This window comes from Pelmatolapia mariae, unplaced genomic scaffold, assembly GCF_036321145.2.
Source record: "Pelmatolapia mariae isolate MD_Pm_ZW unplaced genomic scaffold, Pm_UMD_F_2 NODE_ptg000591l+_length_18995_cov_1, whole genome shotgun sequence".
NCBI lineage: Eukaryota > Metazoa > Chordata > Actinopteri > Cichliformes > Cichlidae > Pelmatolapia > Pelmatolapia mariae.
In genome coordinates this window covers 507-18,995 of record NW_027052275.1, presented here as the reverse complement: position 1 = coordinate 18,995, position 18,489 = coordinate 507, and the positions used below count along the sequence as shown (strand labels likewise).

Sequence of the window (18,489 nt, the reverse complement as noted above, 5' to 3'; positions counted from 1 at the left end):
GATAACATCTCCCCCTCTCATCCAATAAAGAAACACTGCACGAAGCTGCTGTTAGCTCTTAGATTTAGTGCACTTTACAGCACATTTCATGCTGCAAACATGAGGAATTCACACTTTGAAATGTTCTCCTCCTGAAAGAGAAACTCTTACAAATACATGTCCCACAAGGCCAGCCTCCAAAATCTCCATCCATGCTTTTCAGTCCCAAAGCGAACCCTGCGCCTCTTTAGGAAATCCTGACAGCAGCGCACACGCACACTGTGTCTGTGATGATGTCACAAACACACCTGGAGAGTCCAGTGTGCTGTAAGCAGGAAACAACAATGAGGCCATGTGACTTTGACCTCCTGGTAAATACAAAAACACATGAAGGGGGAAATTATCTCTAGGGGCCTCTGCTGGACATGAGAGGAACTGCAGGGATCGGCTTCATTTTTGTGCCTGTTGTTTTTGTCTTTATCCCTTCACTGAGCTCATGTTGACTTATTTCACTTTTCAGGACATCAGCAACCTGCTCTTAAATATAATGAAACCAAACGGTGCTCACCTAAAGTGGTAACTGTGCTGATCATGTGACCCACAGCCTCACAGTCTGTGATGTCATCCTGTCTCACTTCAAGAGCTCAAACAGACTGATACGACTGTGTGAACCGAAAAGGTCAGAGCAACACTTTGCCCTCCACTGTTTACACACCGCTTACATTTAGAGTGTGTGAGCTTTAATGGGAAAGCTGCTGTGCTGGGTGACTAATGTGAGGCAGAGGGCAGAAGCTGGAAGTCTGGATCGGATCCACATGACAGAAAAGCGAAACAGCTTCAGTCCGAGTCATTCCTTTGATTCCAATCAGCACATTTATTGATCATTAGTATCCACATTAAACATTAAGCACTGATTCATCCACTGAGGCTCAAACCTCAAACTGCACAGACACATGAAAACATGATATTTATCTTATAAAAACTTGATGTTTATTATTCAAAAGTGTTTAAAGCCTTTACAGGTGAGTTTGATCCAGGAGGGTCTGAAGCCAGAGTCAGACAGAGTCTGTGCAGAGACTGTAGAAGGACAGAGCAGCAGCAGAGCAGTCCAGATCCACTGATGATCCTCTGTCAGATCCAGAGGGACACACAGGGATGATGCTGGACTCTACATTGTGTCTGACAGTGGAGCTGTTCTCAGAGCAGTTCACTCTGCAGCACTGACAGTCATCTGCACTTCATTCCTCTGTCAGTCACTGCTGGATGAAGCTCTCCTCTCCACCTCCCAGTAACATGGCCCAGTCAGAGCGTCTCTACACACAAGCTGCTGCTGCTTCAACCTCTCTGGATCATCAGGACACAGCTGCTCCTCTCTCAGCACACACACCGTCCTGTTTACGATCATCAGCTCCACCTGCAGAGAGAAGAAGGAAGAGCAGAGGAGATAAACGAGTGTTTCCAGAGACTCTTCATCAGCTGTCAGTCAGTGATGCAGCACATCCAGTATAAAGAGCAGCAGGGACTTCAGTGCTGGGACTGTACTAGGACTCATTGTTGCTTCACTTTTTCTAATCTTTGGATTTTTATTGAAGTTGATGAAAATGTTTTTCACTCCTAGTTTGAGTTTGGACTTTCATTCATTAGAAGAACCTTGGTGTGTCCACTCTGAGCTCTGTAGGAACCCCAACAACAAGCCCAACAATCCAGATGATGGTTCCAGCTGTTAACTGGAGGAATTCCATCCAAACATCTGCTCTCACTAAATTCTTCCTCACCTACAGACTGTGTTCTTCACTGCTTTAAACTTGGAAATGAATGCAGTCATTGGTCTGCATGCTGCTTTGTTCAGAGTGCTGATTGGCTGTTGGCAGTGTTTGATCAGAACGTGAGAGCCTTTACTATGGTGACCATAAAGGACAGAAACTGCAAGTGTTTGTGTCCAATCCTGAAGCCTGTCACCATTCTCCTCTCACAGCTTCACTGAGAAGCTACAGCTTTACAGGAAACACTGGATCTTTGTTTCATACTGAATGTGTTTAGTACAATACTGCTGATAGCACCACCCACTCACTCCATCACTCTACTTACACCAGACTCTCCAGTCTGTAGTTTGGACTATTCTCAAGATCAGACAGCTGCTTCACATCTGGATCCTGCAGGTTCAGGTTGTTTCCTCTCAGGTCCAGCTCTCTCAGATGGGAGGGGTTGGACTTCAGTGCTGCTGCCAGATAATCACAGCTGATCTCTGACAAACTACAGCGCTCCAATCTGTATAAAGAATGAAAGATGTAAGTTTATTAGACAAAGTGCTTGAAATCATTCAGTGTTTCATCATCTGTTCAGAGCTGAAGAAGGTTCAGAATGTAGATGTTTAGAAAATGAAAACTCCAAACAGCTGAAGCCAACAGGAAGCAGCTTCAAACAGGAAACTGTGCAGAGTTTCAGACTATATGTCCTGATGCAGCCAGTTGGATTTTGGAGATTTGAATCTCTGTTCTGTGACTAAGTCCTTTAATCATTTCTTCCAGTTTGTCCAACAAGACAGACTAAGTATTGGACATGTGTTGTGGCTCCATTAGGGGAGCTTCTAAATGTGATGTGATGGCCCCTCTGGGTCTGTCAGGTCACAATACTGAAGAGAGCTCAAACTGGGCACACAGTGGTTCCAGTCTGGACCAAAGACTCTATACTGGGACTGAGGGACTGCTTTGACTGCACCCACTGGGATTTTTTAAAGGCTCGTGTTCTCACTTAGATCATCGATTTCTACTTACATTTCTTTCTGGGAAAAATGGGGATTACTTTGAAAACAGGAAGTATTTTCCCCAATAAGCAGCCCTGGATTAGTAAATCACTCCAACATTTTCTCAGGCAGAAGAAGCTGCCTTGTTATGAGGGAGAGAAGAAAAAGATTGAGGCACATAAACTTGTTGAAAGAGAGTCTGGACCAAAGACTCTATACTGGAACTGAGGGTCTGCTTTGACTGCACCCACTGGGACTTTTTAAAGCTTTGCTTTGCTTTAGGGCCCGGATGGCTTGGGGATAGAAGCTCCTCTTGAGTCTCTCTGTCCTTGCCCGGATGATGCGGAACCTTCTACCAGATTGCAGAAGTTGGAACAGTTTGTTGCCAGGATGGGACGGGTCCTTCAGTATCTGCGCTGCTCTAGTCCGGCATCTCCTGGTGTAGGTGTCCTGAAGCGGGGGGAGAGCAATCCTGCAGCAGCGTTCTGCTGTACTGATCACTCTCTGGAGAGCTTTTTGGTCCTTCACACAGCTGTTTCCAAACCACAATGTCATGTTCTGTGTGAGGATGCTCTCCACAGCGCCTGTATAGAAGATCCTGAGGATCTTTGGAGAGACCCTGAACCTCCTCAGTTGTCGTAGGTGATACAGGCGCTGCCTAGCCTTTTTGGTCTGGACCTGAATGTGGGCAGCCCATGTCAGGTCTGAGGATATGTGGACACCAAGATACTTAAAGGACTGCACCCTCTCCACTGGAGCTCCATTGATGATAATGGGCTTGTAGTCTCTGTGCTGACTCCTCCTGAAGTCCACCACCAGCTCCTTGGTCTTGCCGACGTTCAGCTGGAGGTGGTTGTCCTGGCACCATGATGCCAGATTCTTCACTTCATCCATGTAGGCCGCCTCATCATTGTTGGAGATGGCGCCCAACACCACTGTGTCGTCAGCAAACTTCACAATGGTGTTGGAGCCGTGGGTGGCCACACAGTCTGAAGTGTAGAGGGAGTAGGGCAGTGGCGAGAGGACACACCCCTGTGGTGCTCCTGTGTTGATGGTGATGCTGTCGGAGACACACCTACCCACCCTCACCACCTGAGTTCTGCCAGTGAGGAAGTCCAACACCCATGCACACAGACGGCTGTTGAGTCCCAGATCCCTCAGCTTTGTGAACAGTCTGCAGGGCACTATTGTGTTAAACGCTCAACTGTAATCAACAAACAGCATTCTCACATAGTTACCCTGTTTCTTGTCCACGTGGCTGAGGGTGGTGTGCAGGACGTGGGCGATGGCGTCCTCAGTGGATCTGTTGGGTCGGTAGGCGAACTGGAGCGGATCTGTGGTGTCTGGGATGGAGGAGGAGATGATGTTCTTCAGCAGCCTCTCAAACACCTTCATTTCTACCGAGGTCAGCGCAACTGGCCGGTAATCGTTCAGGGATGAGGGTTTGCTGTTCTTGGGCACAGGGATGACGGTGGATCATTTGAAGCATGTGGGGACCACAGACTTCGCCAGGGACTCGTTGAAGATGTAAGTGAACACACCTGCTAGCTGGTCAGCACAGCAGCGCAGCAGACGGCCGGTGATGCCGTCTGGCCCCGCAGCTTTCCTTGTGTTCACTCTCCTCAATGCCGCTCGGACGTCATGCTCCGCGAAGCTGGTCACCGGTCTCTCGCTGATGACGTCACTGTCCTCGGTAGTCAGGCGGTAGATGGCATTAGCCGCCTGGCTAACCTCGAAACGGGCGTAGAACTGGTTCAGCTCATTGGTGAATGCAGAGTCGGCGTTGATCGGCGCAGTGTCCCTGGGTTTGTAGTCCATAATGGTGCGTAGTCCGTGCCACATACTCCGTGTGTCACCCTGGTGGAAGCGGGACTCCACACGCTCCCGGTACCGGCGTTTGGCATCTCTCACCGCGCGCCGCACGCCGTATGAGGCCGCTTCGTAGGCGCTCATATCGCCAGTGGCGAGACCCGCGTTGTAGGTGGCGGTCCTGGCGTTTACTGCAGCGCGGATCGATCTGTCCACCCACGGTTTCTGGTTTGGGAATGTGGTGACTCTCGCAGTGGGGATAATCTCCTCCGGTAGCATATTGACGAAGCATACTGCTACTTCTGTAAACTCGTTGATGTCGACTGCACATGCTCTGAACATGTCCCAGTTGACGTCGTTGAGTGTGTCCTGTAGCGTAGCTTCTGATTGGGCAGGCCACCGTTTCACCTCCCTCGTGGTTACTTCTTCCCTCCGTATGTTTTGTTTATACTGGGGAATGAGGAAGATGGCGTTGTGGTCAGACTTCCCAAAAGCCGGGTGTGAGACAGCTTTGTAGCCCTGCTTGTATGGCGTGTAGCAGTGATCCAAAATTCGATCCCCCCTCGTTGGACACGAGACATGCTGGTAAAAGTTTGGCATGACTTGTCTAAGGTTTGCTTTTCCAGTCCTCCTTGGAACAACAGGAAGTTTCCAGCATATGGAAACAAAGGTTAAGTGTCCAATGGCACTCAGTGATGATGGTCCTGTGGCTCCACCACCTCCACCTCTTTTTAAAGGAACTAACTGTAACCTGAAGCTTCAAATGGACCTAAGACCTCCTCCACAAGGTGGCAGTGTCAGCTGAGAAAGTGTTAGTGTAGCTGGCCTGTAGTCAGAAACGGGAAAATGCAGGATTTGGGCTGATATTGGGAAAAGTGGTTCGCACTAGTGCCTTAAAGCAAGAAGGTTGTAGGTTGAAGCTTGTTGGTCAGCTGGGCCTTTCTGTGGAGGTTGGATGTTCTCCCACAGTCCAATGAAATGCTGCTTAGGTTCATTGGTGCTTCTAAATTGGCTGTAGGTGTGGATGTGAGAGAGTGCTTCTCTGTCTCTCTCTGTTGGCCCTGTGATGGACTGCTCACCTGTGCAGGTGGACCATGCCTCTTGCCCTATGACAGCTAGGGAACAGGCTGCAGCCCTGTGAGCCTCAGCTGAATAAACAGTTAGCAAAACCGATTCATAGATGGCCTGAAATTCCCCAGTTAGCAGTTTGGTAGATAGCTATGACATGCTAATCACATCCAGCAGCTGTATTCTAACTGTAAGCTGATCCCTGCTGAGCCAAAGCACTTTTTCAGATACAAATTACAACCTTTAATAGAAACCTGTTAGTCAGCATCTTATTAGCCTGCTGTTAGCTTCATTCCACAGAAAACTGAGAGAAACTAACAGAGTTGATAAAGAATAAAGAGAAATGTGCTGATTTAAAGCCTTTGAAGTGCTTCAGATGATCTCTGTCCACTTCTGTCCACTCATTCATGTAAGCTTCTAATGCAGCTTTGATCTTCACAGTCTGCTTCATGAAACTCATTCTAACCCTGAATGTCAGAGTGTTCCTCCTTCTCTTTCCCATCATTCATGCTGGCAGTGGAGGAGATTTGGATGTTGGACTGTGTTTGGGATGATGTGTGTATGTTTGTGTTGGACTGCTGTCTGTAAAGCAAACGCACATTTTGCTTTGGATTTCAGTGTCAGACAGACTTTAAGGTGGAATGAAGAGTTTGAGAGTTTCACAGTGAATTATCCAGTGGAGGGTTTTTCTTCTTCTTTGAAGGTTTGAAATGTGAACATTGTTCTGCTACAGTCAATGGACTAAACCAGAAAAGAAGAAAACAGACTTTACAATGAAAATACTCAGGTTGGATCAGTATAATATCAGCCTGATGTCTGCAGTTTAGTGTCAGCACAACTTTCACATCACATGTGAATATTATACAGAGGAGCAATTCAGGGATAAGGTTGATATAGCTAATACATTTTCATTAATTCATATTAATTGCAGAAGTCTTTATAGAAGTTTTGCTTTGATTAAAGATTTTCTGTATAGTTTGAGAGGCAAGTTCCAAATAATTGCTCTGTCTGAAACATGGTTAGATGAGAATAGGGGTTGTCATTTCTGTATCGAAGGGTACGATTTATACTTTGTAAATCGAACTAAGAAGAAGGCAGGAGGGGGGGCACTTTTTGTTAATTGTGATTTGAAATGTAAAAAAGTTGAATGTATGTCTGTGGATATAGACGATTTAATGGAGTCTGTGACAGTGGAATTGGACATAGAAAGAAGAAGTAATATAATTGTAACGTGTATATATAGGAAACCGGGGTCACAGATTGAGTTATTTACAGAGGTAGTAGAAGACTTATTGAGTAAGGCTAAGGGAAATAAGACTTTATGTTTGTGTGGTGATTATAATATTGATTTTTGTAAAGACGCAGATGATAAGGCCGCGTCAGATTTTTTTGAATTATTATTTGGAAAAGGATTTTATCCTTTAATTATAAAGCAGAGTGGAATAACGGATAAATCAGAAACACTAATTGATCATATTTTTTATTAATAGCTTGGAGAGTAATATTATGAGTGGCCTCATCATAAATGATATAAGTGATCATCTACCAGTCTTTTTCACTTTTGATTTAAATATGAAAAGAAAGGAAGAAGTTGGTTTCATGAGTCACAGAAGGTTAAGAAATAACGAGGCAATTGACAAGTTTAGACAAGATCTCATGGAAGTGGACTGGAAAGAAGTCTATGTTAATGAGGTCAACGTTGCATATGGAGCTTTTTTAAATACTTACTTGGCCTTGTATGATTAACATTGTCCATTGGTATCATTTAAGTATAAGAAAAAGAATAAGAATTTGAAACCTTGGATAACTAAGGGTCTTGCAAATGCGTGTAAAAAGAAGAATAATTTATATAGGGACTATATAACACAGAGAACTAAGAATGCGGAAATGAAATATAAAGTTTATAAAAATAAGTTGGTATTAATATTGAGGAAAGCCAAGAAGACTATTATAATAAACTTTTTCAGGAAAACAAGAATAATATTAAGGGCATTTGGAATATTTTTAAAGAAGTATTGGGTAACAAGAACACACCCTCAGATCGGCCTATTTATTTTATTAAGAATAATCAAGTTGTCGATAATAAGACTGAAGTAGCAAACAAATTTAATTCCTTTTTTGTAAATGTTGGACCTACTTTAGCAAATTTAATTAGAAAAAATGACGACCCAGAATATGAAGTTTGGAAAGGAGAAAGTAGAGTGGTTAATTCTATATTCTTAGCTGATATTACCATAAAAGAAATAGTAGCAATTGTAGAAAATTGTAAAAATAAAAAATCTACTGACTGTGATGGTATAGATATGGTCATAATTAAAAAGACTTTAGACTGTACAGGGAGTGCAGAATTATTAGGCAAATGAGTATTTTGTCCACATCATCCTCTTCATGAATGTTGTCTTACTCCAAGCTGTATAGGCTCGAAAGCCTACTACCAATTAAGCATATTAGGTGATGTGCATCTCTGTAATGAGAAGGGGTGTGGTCTAATGACATCAACACCCTATATCAGGTGTGCATAATTATTAGGCAACTTCCTTTCCTTTGGCAAAATGGGTCCAAAGAAGGACTTGACAGGCTCAGAAAAGTCAAAAATAGTGAGATATCTTGCAGAGGGATGCAGCAGTCTTAAAATTGCAAAGCTTCTGAAGCGTGATCATCGAACAATCAAGCGTTTCATTCAAAATAGTCAACAGGGTCGCAAGAAGCGTGTGGAAAAACCAAGGCGCAAAATAACTGCCCATGAACTGAGAAAAGTCAAGCGTGCAGCTGCCAAGATGCCACTTGCCACCAGTTTGGCCATATTTCAGAGCTGCAACATCACTGGAGTGCCCAAAAGCACAAGGTGTGCAATACTCAGAGACATGGCCAAGGTAAGAAAGGCTGAAAGACGACCACCACTGAACAAGACACACAAGCTGAAACGTCAAGACTGGGCCAAGAAATATCTCAAGACTGATTTTTCTAAGGTTTTATGGACTGATGAAATGAGAGTGAGTCTTGATGGGCCAGATGGATGGGCCCGTGGCTGGATTGGTAAAGGGCAGAGAGCTCCAGTCCCACTCAGACGCCAGCAAGGTGGAGGTGGAGTACTGGTTTGGGCTGGTATCATCAAAGATGAGCTTGTGGGGCCTTTTCGGGTTGAGGATGGAGTCAAGCTCAACTCCCAGTCCTACTGCCAGTTTCTTGGAAGACACCTTCTTCAAGCAGTGGTACAGGAAGAAGTCTGCATCCTTCAAGAAAAACATGATTTTCATGCAGGACAATGCTCCATCACACGCGTCCAAGTACTCCACAGCATGGCTGGCAAGAAAGGGTATAAAAGAAGAAAAACTAATGACATGGCCTCCTTGTTCACCTGATCTGAACCCCATTGAGAACCTGTGGTCCATCATCAAATGTGAGATTTACAAGGAGGGAAAACAGTACACCTCTCTGAACAGTGTCTGGGAGGCTGTGGTTGCTGCTGCACGCAATGTTGATGGTGAACAGATCAAAACACTGACAGAATCCATGGATGGCAGGCTTTTGAGTGTCCTTGCAAAGAAAGGTGGCTATATTGGTCGCTGATTTGTTTTTGTTTTGTTTTTGAATGTCAGAAATGTATATTTGTGAATGTGGAGATGTTATATTGGATCACTGGTAAAAATAAATAATTGAAATGGGTATATATTTGTTTTTTGTTAAGTTGCCTAATAATTATGCACAGTAATAGTCACCTGCAAACACAGATATCCCCCTAAAATAGCTAAAACTAAAAACAAACTAAAAACTACTTACAAAAACATTCAGCTTTGATATTAATGAGTTTTTTGGGTTCATTGAGAACATGGTTGTTGTTCAATAATAAAATTATTCCTCAAAAATACAACTTGCCTAATAATTCTGCACTCCCTGTATAAGTATTCCTCTATGCTATATTTTTAATCTTTCGTTACAATCAGGAGTATTTCCTGATCAAATAAAAGTGGCAAAAGTGATACCCTTATATAAATCAGGAGATAAGCATAGTTTTAACAAATATAGGCCAGTGTCTCTTTTGTCACAGTTTTCAAAAGTGCTTGAAAAACTTTTTGTGCAAAGACTTGATAGTTTTATTGAAAAAAATCAACTAATAAATGAAAATCAATTTGGATTTCCTAAAAATAGATCAACCGCATTAGCATTGTTGACTTTCATTGATGATAGTTCATCTGCAACCCATAATAATAAATACACAGTTGGGGTATTCGTTGATTTAAAAAAAACTTTTGACACGTTACAACATTCTATTTTGATTTCTAAATTGTATAATTATGGGGTGAGAGGAGTGGCATTGAATTGGTTTAGGAGTTATTTAGAAATAGGTTGCAATATGTACATTATCTCGGCAATATCTCTGAAAGTTTGAAGATTGTATGTGGCGTTCCTCAAGGTTCTATTTTAGGACCTAAACTTTTTAATTTATATATTAATGATATCTGTGAAGTATCAAAAAGGTTAAATTTTATTTTATTTGCAGGTGACACAAATTTTTATTGCTCTGGAGAGAATTTGAAAGATTTGGTTGAAATTATGATTTCTGAGATGTTAAGATTTTAAAAAATAGTTTGATGTAAATAAATTATCTTTGAATCTGACAAAAACGAAATTCATGATATTTGGCAATCGTGTAAAGGAGGATGAAGTCATTATGTCCATTAATGGAGAATTGATTAAAAGAGTTACTGAATTTCGCTTTTTGGGTGTAATAGTAGATGAAAATTTGACGTGGAAATCACATATTGAGTATATTAGAAAGAAGATGGTTAAAAACATTTATATTTTGGGAAATGTAAGAGATTTATTAGACCACAAAACAATGCGGTCATTGTTTTGTATTTCTCATTGTTTTTTCCATACTTTAGTTACTGTGTCGAAGTTTGGGGGAATACATATGAGAATACTATAAAACCTATAAACTTATTACAGAAGAAAGTGATACGAATGATTCATAACGTTAAATATAGAGAACATACAAATAAATTATTTATAAAATCAAAATTATTCAAATTAGGAGATTTAGTGAAACTACGGACACTATTAATTATGTTTAAGGCTAAAAGTAATATTTTTTCCTTCTAAGCTACAAAGAGTATTTTTAACATGTTCGGGGGAGAAGACAGCAGAAGGAAATTTTATTTTAAGCATCAGCTAACTAGGACAACACAAAGATTAATGAGTCCAACGGTTAGGGGTATACAACTGTGGAACTCTCTTCATTATAATTTAAAGAATTGTATAAGTTTACATTGTTTTAAAAAGTGTTACATGTCTTAAACGATAACTCAATATGAAGAATGTGAATGAAATTGGAGTTAATTGAATAAGGATTCATTACTTTTTGTTTCATTTATTTTATTTACTTATCTTTTCTCCTTGTTACTATGTGGAGTGGGTATATTCTGATTGTAAATTTGTTGTTTGGTTTGAGTGGAAATAAGTGTTAATGTTAGTTTGTTCCTTGACTTTTGGTGCCCACTTGAAATATAAGTTGGATTGTAGATAGGGGGCAGGGTTTAATAAGAATATATTCTTCTGCCTGCTCCTTTTCACACATGGTTGCAGTGCTTTACTGACAGAAAGTGTAGTTGGTTTGTTTGAAAGAACTAACTGTGGAAACTGTTGACCAAGTGTGAAATAAATAAATAAATGAAACGAAATATTCATCTCAGCACAACTAAAACATGCTGACTGACCTCAGAGTTTCAAGTTTACATCCTGGACTCTCCAGAAAAACCACACAGCTGCGTCACTCCTGAATCCTGCAGCTTGTTCAAGCTCAGGTCCAGCTCTCTCAGATGGGAGGGGTTGGACTTCAGTGCTGCTGCCAGATAATCACAGCTGATCTCTGACAAACCACAGCGCTCCAATCTGTATAAAGAATGAAAGATGAAAGTTTATTAGACAAAGTGTGTTTTGAAATCATTCAGTGTTTCATCATCTGTTCAGAGCTGAAGAAGGTTCAGAATGTAGAAGTTTAGAAAATGGAAAACTCCAAACAGCTGAAGCCAACAGGAAGCAGCTTCAAACAAACACAACAAGGAAAAAAAACTCTGAATTTTTCATATTAAAGTCGTACATTTATCATAATAACAAGATAAAGACTTGAAAAAGTTGTGTTTTTCATTTAAGGAACCACATGGCTTCACTTTTAAAGGTAAAGTTGGAAAGAAATGGACATATTTGAAGTCCAACAAAAACCTTTTCCAATCCCATTATTAACCCTTTAAGACCTACCACACAACCAAGATTTTTCAAATCCTAGTTTCATTTTTGAGATATACCTATTGTTATATACTGGTGATGGCCAGAGGGGCCGATGGCGTGATATGGCAGCCTCGCTTCTGTCAGTCTGCCCCAGGGCAGCTGTGGCTACAACTGTAGCTTGCCTCCACAAGTGTGTCAATGAGAGAGTGAATGAATAGTGGAATTGTAAAAGCGCTTTGATGGCCCCGAAAAGCGCTATATAAATGCAATCCATTATGATTATTATTATTATTATTATTATTACTGCAGGAAACACAAAAATAAATATTATATGCAAAAAAAAAACAAAAAAAAAAAACATGCATCAAAACCAACAGAGTGATTTGAGTTCTTAGCATCCCAAACTATACAGAAAGGCATAAAATGACATCACTTCCGGTTTCAGGCAGGTAATGGTGGACATCAGATAGACCGTGCTGACGTTTATTCCAACATAGGAAGTGCTAAGAACAGCTGATCGGATCGGCAAGGCATGTTTCTGGAATATTATGTTTTTGTTGCCGCAAATGCTTTTCACGCAATTTTTGCAAAGCCACATGTGGAAAGAAACCTACCTAGGACCAGCTGAATGCACAAGAAGTACATACAACTCCTCGGGTTTCATATGTAAAAAATATTACATTAGTTTACTGGTTGCAATTCTACTGGGCTTTAAAAATACGCTAAACGCAAAAAGGAGTGTGCCCACTCCCACGGCCATAAAGGGTGAAAGCAGACTAACCACAAGCTAATTTTCATTCCAACAAGTCATCTTCTGACCTGGACTAACAACACTGGTCTCTATGTGCAGCTGGCTGTGTCCCAATCCAGCGACCACATGCTTCGTAGTGCGCATTTGGAGACCGATTACGTCACAGCGACGCGATGACGGCTGTCCCAATCCGAAGTGTACTCCAAATGCGCCGTTGATTTCCCCAAATTTGAAGTGTGGTTCAGTGTACACTTCGTGGTCCCATATATCCCACAATTCATAGCGCGGCGGTGGGTGTGGATATTTTGTTCGGAAAAAAAATGGCGGATGGCTGAAGCGGGGCGGCCGAGAGAGTAAACTTTCAAAAGTAAGTACTGAATATTATGTCACTTATTTATGTGCGAATGTTTTATTAACAAAGAACATTAAAACATTACTTATTTCATATATCAGTCTACTCTTCATTTAATCAGAAACAGTTATCACAGCTCGTACATTTCCTTTTTACACATATATGTAAGCATTGAGCCAAATTTAGTAATGCCAACATATTAAAAGAACAATATTTGTCTCTTATATATAATATACATCTATATATACACTGTCAAAGATACTTGTCTTTGAGTGAGGATTTAAGGTGATAGGAAATATAAATAAATGCAACTAGAATCTTTACTGAAGCTCAGCATTTGACACACAGTTCAAGCTCACTGCTGTAATATATTGTAATGACAATACATATAATATTGGTCATATTATATTTACATTGCCAAAGTGAGATGACTTTTAGTCTCATGAACAACATTAGCTAATTGTTATTTACTAACTAATCTTAAAATGACTGTTCAGTACAGAAATGAAGCCCAACAATCATGTTTTACAGTCCAGTGGTCTCAGCCTCAGATACTCAACTAATCAAAGTGATGTCATAAAAAAAATAAACGAACAAAAAAACATTTTTTCTCCTTCATTTCTGTCAAACAATGCTGTATGAAACGTTTCTCGCGGTTAGTATCATGGTTGCTAGGCAACATGAGCAGCGCGATGAAGACCAGACCATCCCATTTCACAAGCCTCTCACTTCCTTACTTTTCGTACTTCATAGTACCCGCTGTACGTAGTCCACGAAGTGCGCGTACTACGAAGCTGGAAGTCGCTCGATTGGGACACAGCTGTGAGACCAGTGCTCAGGGACCGTCTACAAAGTGCAACACTGAAAGAGCATCAGACACAAATTTGCTTCCAGCACTTTCACACAAATATCTACTGTCATTTTTTTTCACCAAACTCTGTGGATCCTTTATTGGAAATTCAAATTTGATTCAAATAGTCAGACAAAAGAGGGTTATGAGGAAATATGATGAAATGTTGTGTATTAGCAGGAAGTTATTGAATCATTATAAACCAAAGAAAATGATTCACAAACATGTTTTTACAAACTCAAAGTCCATGTTTTTGGACTTTGAGCATTTGACTAGTGTTGTTGGTCCATGTGTGATTAATCCAGTCACACAGGATGAGAATAATCACAGAGGTACCCTGGGTAATCATGAAGCACAGACTGTCATGTATCAGCTGATGGAGCGTTTTGGGGGGGATTTCCTGCTTTTATTGTTGTGCTGATTCAAATGTGTGCTGACAGCTGTGAGTTTGTTCTTCAACAGTCGATTGCCGCCTGAACAATGTTTCAACTTTGGACCGAGACCTGTAACACAATTCAACGCACCAAAGCATCCAACCTGAACAGGAAACAGAGACGGCTCGCCTTCAAAGTAAAAGCTGCTCCTTTTGAACATAGTATCAAAGAAAGTCTACACTATAAAATAGAAAAGACATTAAAAAAAAGTTTTGGGTTGTTTTTAAATTGGGCAGAAATGAAACTACACTAAGCTCAAATATGTGACAGACATTTAATCCCAGTTCAGTTTGGGCTCATCCTGGGCCAGATTATCCAGCACACACTCTGACCACAGGCCCAGCGGCCACGCACAGCTGGGCTCCATCCAAGAGACAGGAAACTAAACCAACACTATAATAAAACCATTTGATTTTCTTACATTTTAACTCTTCAAGCCAAACATAGTAAAAACATAAGCATATTTGTTTCCTGATAAAATGATGTGACAGGTAGAACAGAGTAAAGTGGTGGTGTTACAGCCTTTCTCCCCTCTGCTGCCGAGGCTGTTAGTCTCTCCCAAACTCAGCTACAGGACTTCCACATGAATGAAAGCAGCAGAAGTGGCTTTACAAATGAAAGAGGAAGAGGAGAAGAAGAGGAGAGGGAGGCCACCCTGACCATCACTCCAGCTGAAAACATCACACTTCCATTAAGTAGGTGAGAAAATGTTGAGCAGGATGAGCTGCTGGCTAATCTGGAGGCTGTAGCAGCAGCTCACAGTCACAGTGGATTTCCACTCATGAAGAATCTCTGGCTGCTTCATTTCTCATTTCATATTTCATACTTCATTTCAGAGCCTTTAAAGCTTCAGTGAAGCTGTACTGTGATGCTTCCTTTCCATATTCCACTGAGGCCTCCATAATGATTCCAGCTGTTCTGTACACACACTGTGTGCCGTGTATGTCTAATTATTGAAGACGGAAAAGAAGCCGAGCGATCGAATCCAGCTGGCGAGGGACCATCACACATTTGTGCCCAGGGCTCTGTAAGCTGAACATCCAGCCACATGGAGCAATCATGGATTTAGTGCGAACAATAAAATAGGCAGTGATGTTTCCACATCTGATCCACAACATAATGACATTAAAATTATGTGATTACATGGAACTGGCAGATCCTGGTTCAGGCTCCAGTCTGCAGTCATGTCAGCCATCATGTCCCACCTTCACTGGAGGCCATCTTTGGCTTTATTGTCAAACTCTACTCTGATTGGCTGGCCTGGAATCCCTGTTACCCATAATGCAACAGGCGTCAAAAAACGGGCAGAAAGAGTGTGAGATTTTTTACAAAGTGACAACAGTTCTTTTGTTTTTAATAACTTTGAGCCAAAGTGAGAGAAAAAGGAGCTTTATGGAAGGAATAAATGTGATGAATAAGTCATTACATCTACACCTGAATCACAACACTCCAGCAGGCGCAGCCATCGGCCATCAGCTGTGCAACACTCACACAAATATATCAACTGGGTTTAATATTTAGGCACAAAGATCATTTATGTGCTTCAGCTCTTCTTACATTACCGTCAACAAGTTTCAAAAGGAGCAGCTTTTACTTTGAAGGCCAGCTGTCTCTGTTTCCTGTTTTCATTGTTCAACGCTTCAGTGCGTTAAATTGTGTTACATGAAAATAAGAAAAGTTTTCACGTTGTTCAGGCAGAATCGAGCATTGAAGAATGAATTCACACGTCAATAAACATTTTCATCAGCACAAGCAGGACAATGAAAGCAGGAAATACCCCAAAACTGCAATTTCTCATTCTACAACTTCAACAACTGCACATGAATTAGATTTCATACACAGACCCACAGTCTCTGATTGCTCTGAAATCTCACTGACAGCCAATAGAAATAAAGAAAAGTCCTGACTGACAGTCTCTGTGGGGTTAGGCAGTGAACTGCTCACGCTGCATTCAAGTGCATCACAAAATGTTGGAATTGGATCTAACTTTGTGAAGCAGATTTCTTCTCAGCCGCTGTTTTGAACATTTCTCATTTCGTCATGAACTGTATTAAACTCTGTAAGTGAACTGAGAACTATTTCTACATTTGAAACTATGGATTCATTTTCCCATTCGCTTCTGTAAGTTAGTGTGTAAATGAATGTTAGACTGGGCTCCATGGAAACACTTGGACTGGTCTCAGCTGCCTTCTTTCAGTAGTCATTCCAACAGAGTCCTTTCTCTTCTCCAGCTTCTGTTTGAAATCCTCTCACAGAGCCTGAATCCTGCTTTGTTGTCATGTTTGGGCCTGTGTTCAGCTGCTCTGTGTTCCTCTGCTTTAACACACACCTCACCACAGCAGCTGTGTGGGTCGTCTCTGTAGCAGCGATATCAGCTTCTGATACATGAACATCATCACAGCTCCTAACTTCACCTTTATTAGCTTTGACATTCATGTCTTTCTTTTCTCTCTCTGTTTCCACAGAAGCTCAAAGTCTCTGCAGCCTGTTTCTATCTGCCATCATCAGCTCTTCAACAGCCTCATTCACATCCCTCACACACTCTACAGCCTCATCAGTACTGACTTCATCTTCACTGACAACATTTCTGAAAGCACTCCAACTTCTTCACATTTGTCTTCAGAAACATCCTGAACATTTAGGAACTAAAGAAAGTTTCAAACATCAACCAAAGATCTGAAATACAGAAAAACAACAACAGCTGCAGTCAGTGAACTCACCTTAGAGTCTCCAGTCGACAGTTTGGACTCTCCAGTCCAGCACACAGAAGCTTCACTCCTGAATCCTGCAGGCTGTTTTTACTCATGTCCAGCTCTGTCAGATGGGAGGGGTTGGACTTCAGAGCTGAGGCCACAACTTCACAGTCAGTCCATGAGAGCCGACAACAAGTCAGTCTGTGATGATAGAAAATATAAAATGTTTTATTATGAAAGCAGAAAATCTGCATTATAAACACAGACTGAATGTATATGAAGATAAAACAGAGTGAGGTCATAATCTGATGAATCTGCTCTTCACATCTGTGCTTCAGCTCCTCTTACTGTGTTTGACATGACACAACGATTCAGTTTCTCTCAGACCTGCAGACTTTTAATGAGAATCTTTGTTTGGCTTTAATCTGCAGATGAAGGAGGAAGATGGTGTCACATTTAGGCTTCCATAATGTCCACAGTCTGTCAGGGAGATCTGATCCAGAGTCAGAGTGAAGACACACATTTGGACTGTTTCCTGTTTTCAATCTGACTCCAGAACATTTTGAATGAGTTCAGCTCAGTGAAGAGTTCCAGCTGGAAAGATGATCTCTGTTTGCTACCTGCTGTCAGGTACGACTGTTCACGTCCACACGCAGGAAAAACCTGCTGACTGTTACCAAACGGAGCAGAAATCTCATCACTGGACAATAATGATGAATGAACTCAGAGCTGCTGATATCAGATCTGATTTCAGGGGAACTAAACACAGAAATGATTGGCTCATTTTAGCTTTCTGAGCCATTATCTGCTGGTATATCGTAGTTGGCAGAAAATGATTTGTATTCCTGTTCAGGGCTTCAGTGTTTATGAGTCCAGATCCAGGTGACAGCAAGTCAAAATGATGTTACCTGTCTGTGTCCAGCAGCAGCCTGTATTCACTTTGAATATTGTTATAACCTGACATGGATCAGTTTGTCTGTGATTGGTTTGTAAATGTCACTGTTTCCATTGGACCTGAGTGACGGTACAAAGACAGAGAGGGAGAGAAAGGAGAGAGAGGATGGAGACAGCAAAGAGAGAGCAAACACAAACAGGTGAGAGTGGACAGGTGACCAAGGTCAGCAACCAATCAGAGAGCTTCTGTTTGACCCACAGTCACTGATGATGACTGCACATAACCAAGCAGTGTGTTACTCTGATATCAAATATGGATCCTGCTCTTATAATAATGATCATCAGATGATATTATTGTGTTATTTTGTAGCTGAATACGATGTTTGTGTGATTATCAGTGAAAGCAGCAGTGAGGAGGATGGAGAGAGAGAGAGGACAGAGGGTGAAGTTAGAAACACTAAAAGGATTTTTCATGGATTTCAAGGATGATTTGAGTGATTTCCAGCAGGACACTTAAACATGTCAGTGGACGTCATAAAGAACATATTCACTGATATGAAACGTGTCATTGAACAGGATTAATATCAGTGGAAACATGGTGGAAACAGCTGTGACTGCATGGATGTGACACACAACTTAAACCTGTTCTCCACTCTTGCAGGGCTCGCAAAATCGCTAGCCCGACGTC

At 41.5% G+C, this 18,489-nt stretch overlaps 1 long non-coding RNA gene across 1 annotated transcript; it reads right to left on the bottom strand.

Moving 5' to 3' along the window:
* Window positions 1-817: 817 nt before the first annotated feature.
* On the bottom strand, window positions 818-17,127 carry LOC134623376 (uncharacterized). The gene is made up of 4 exons (XR_010093308.1): window positions 16,935-17,127; window positions 11,317-11,491; window positions 2,068-2,247; window positions 818-1,393 (listed from the first exon to the last, which is right to left on the bottom strand). It is a non-coding gene; the product is annotated as an uncharacterized LOC134623376 (long non-coding RNA).
* Between the last annotated feature and the right edge of the window lie 1,362 nt (window positions 17,128-18,489).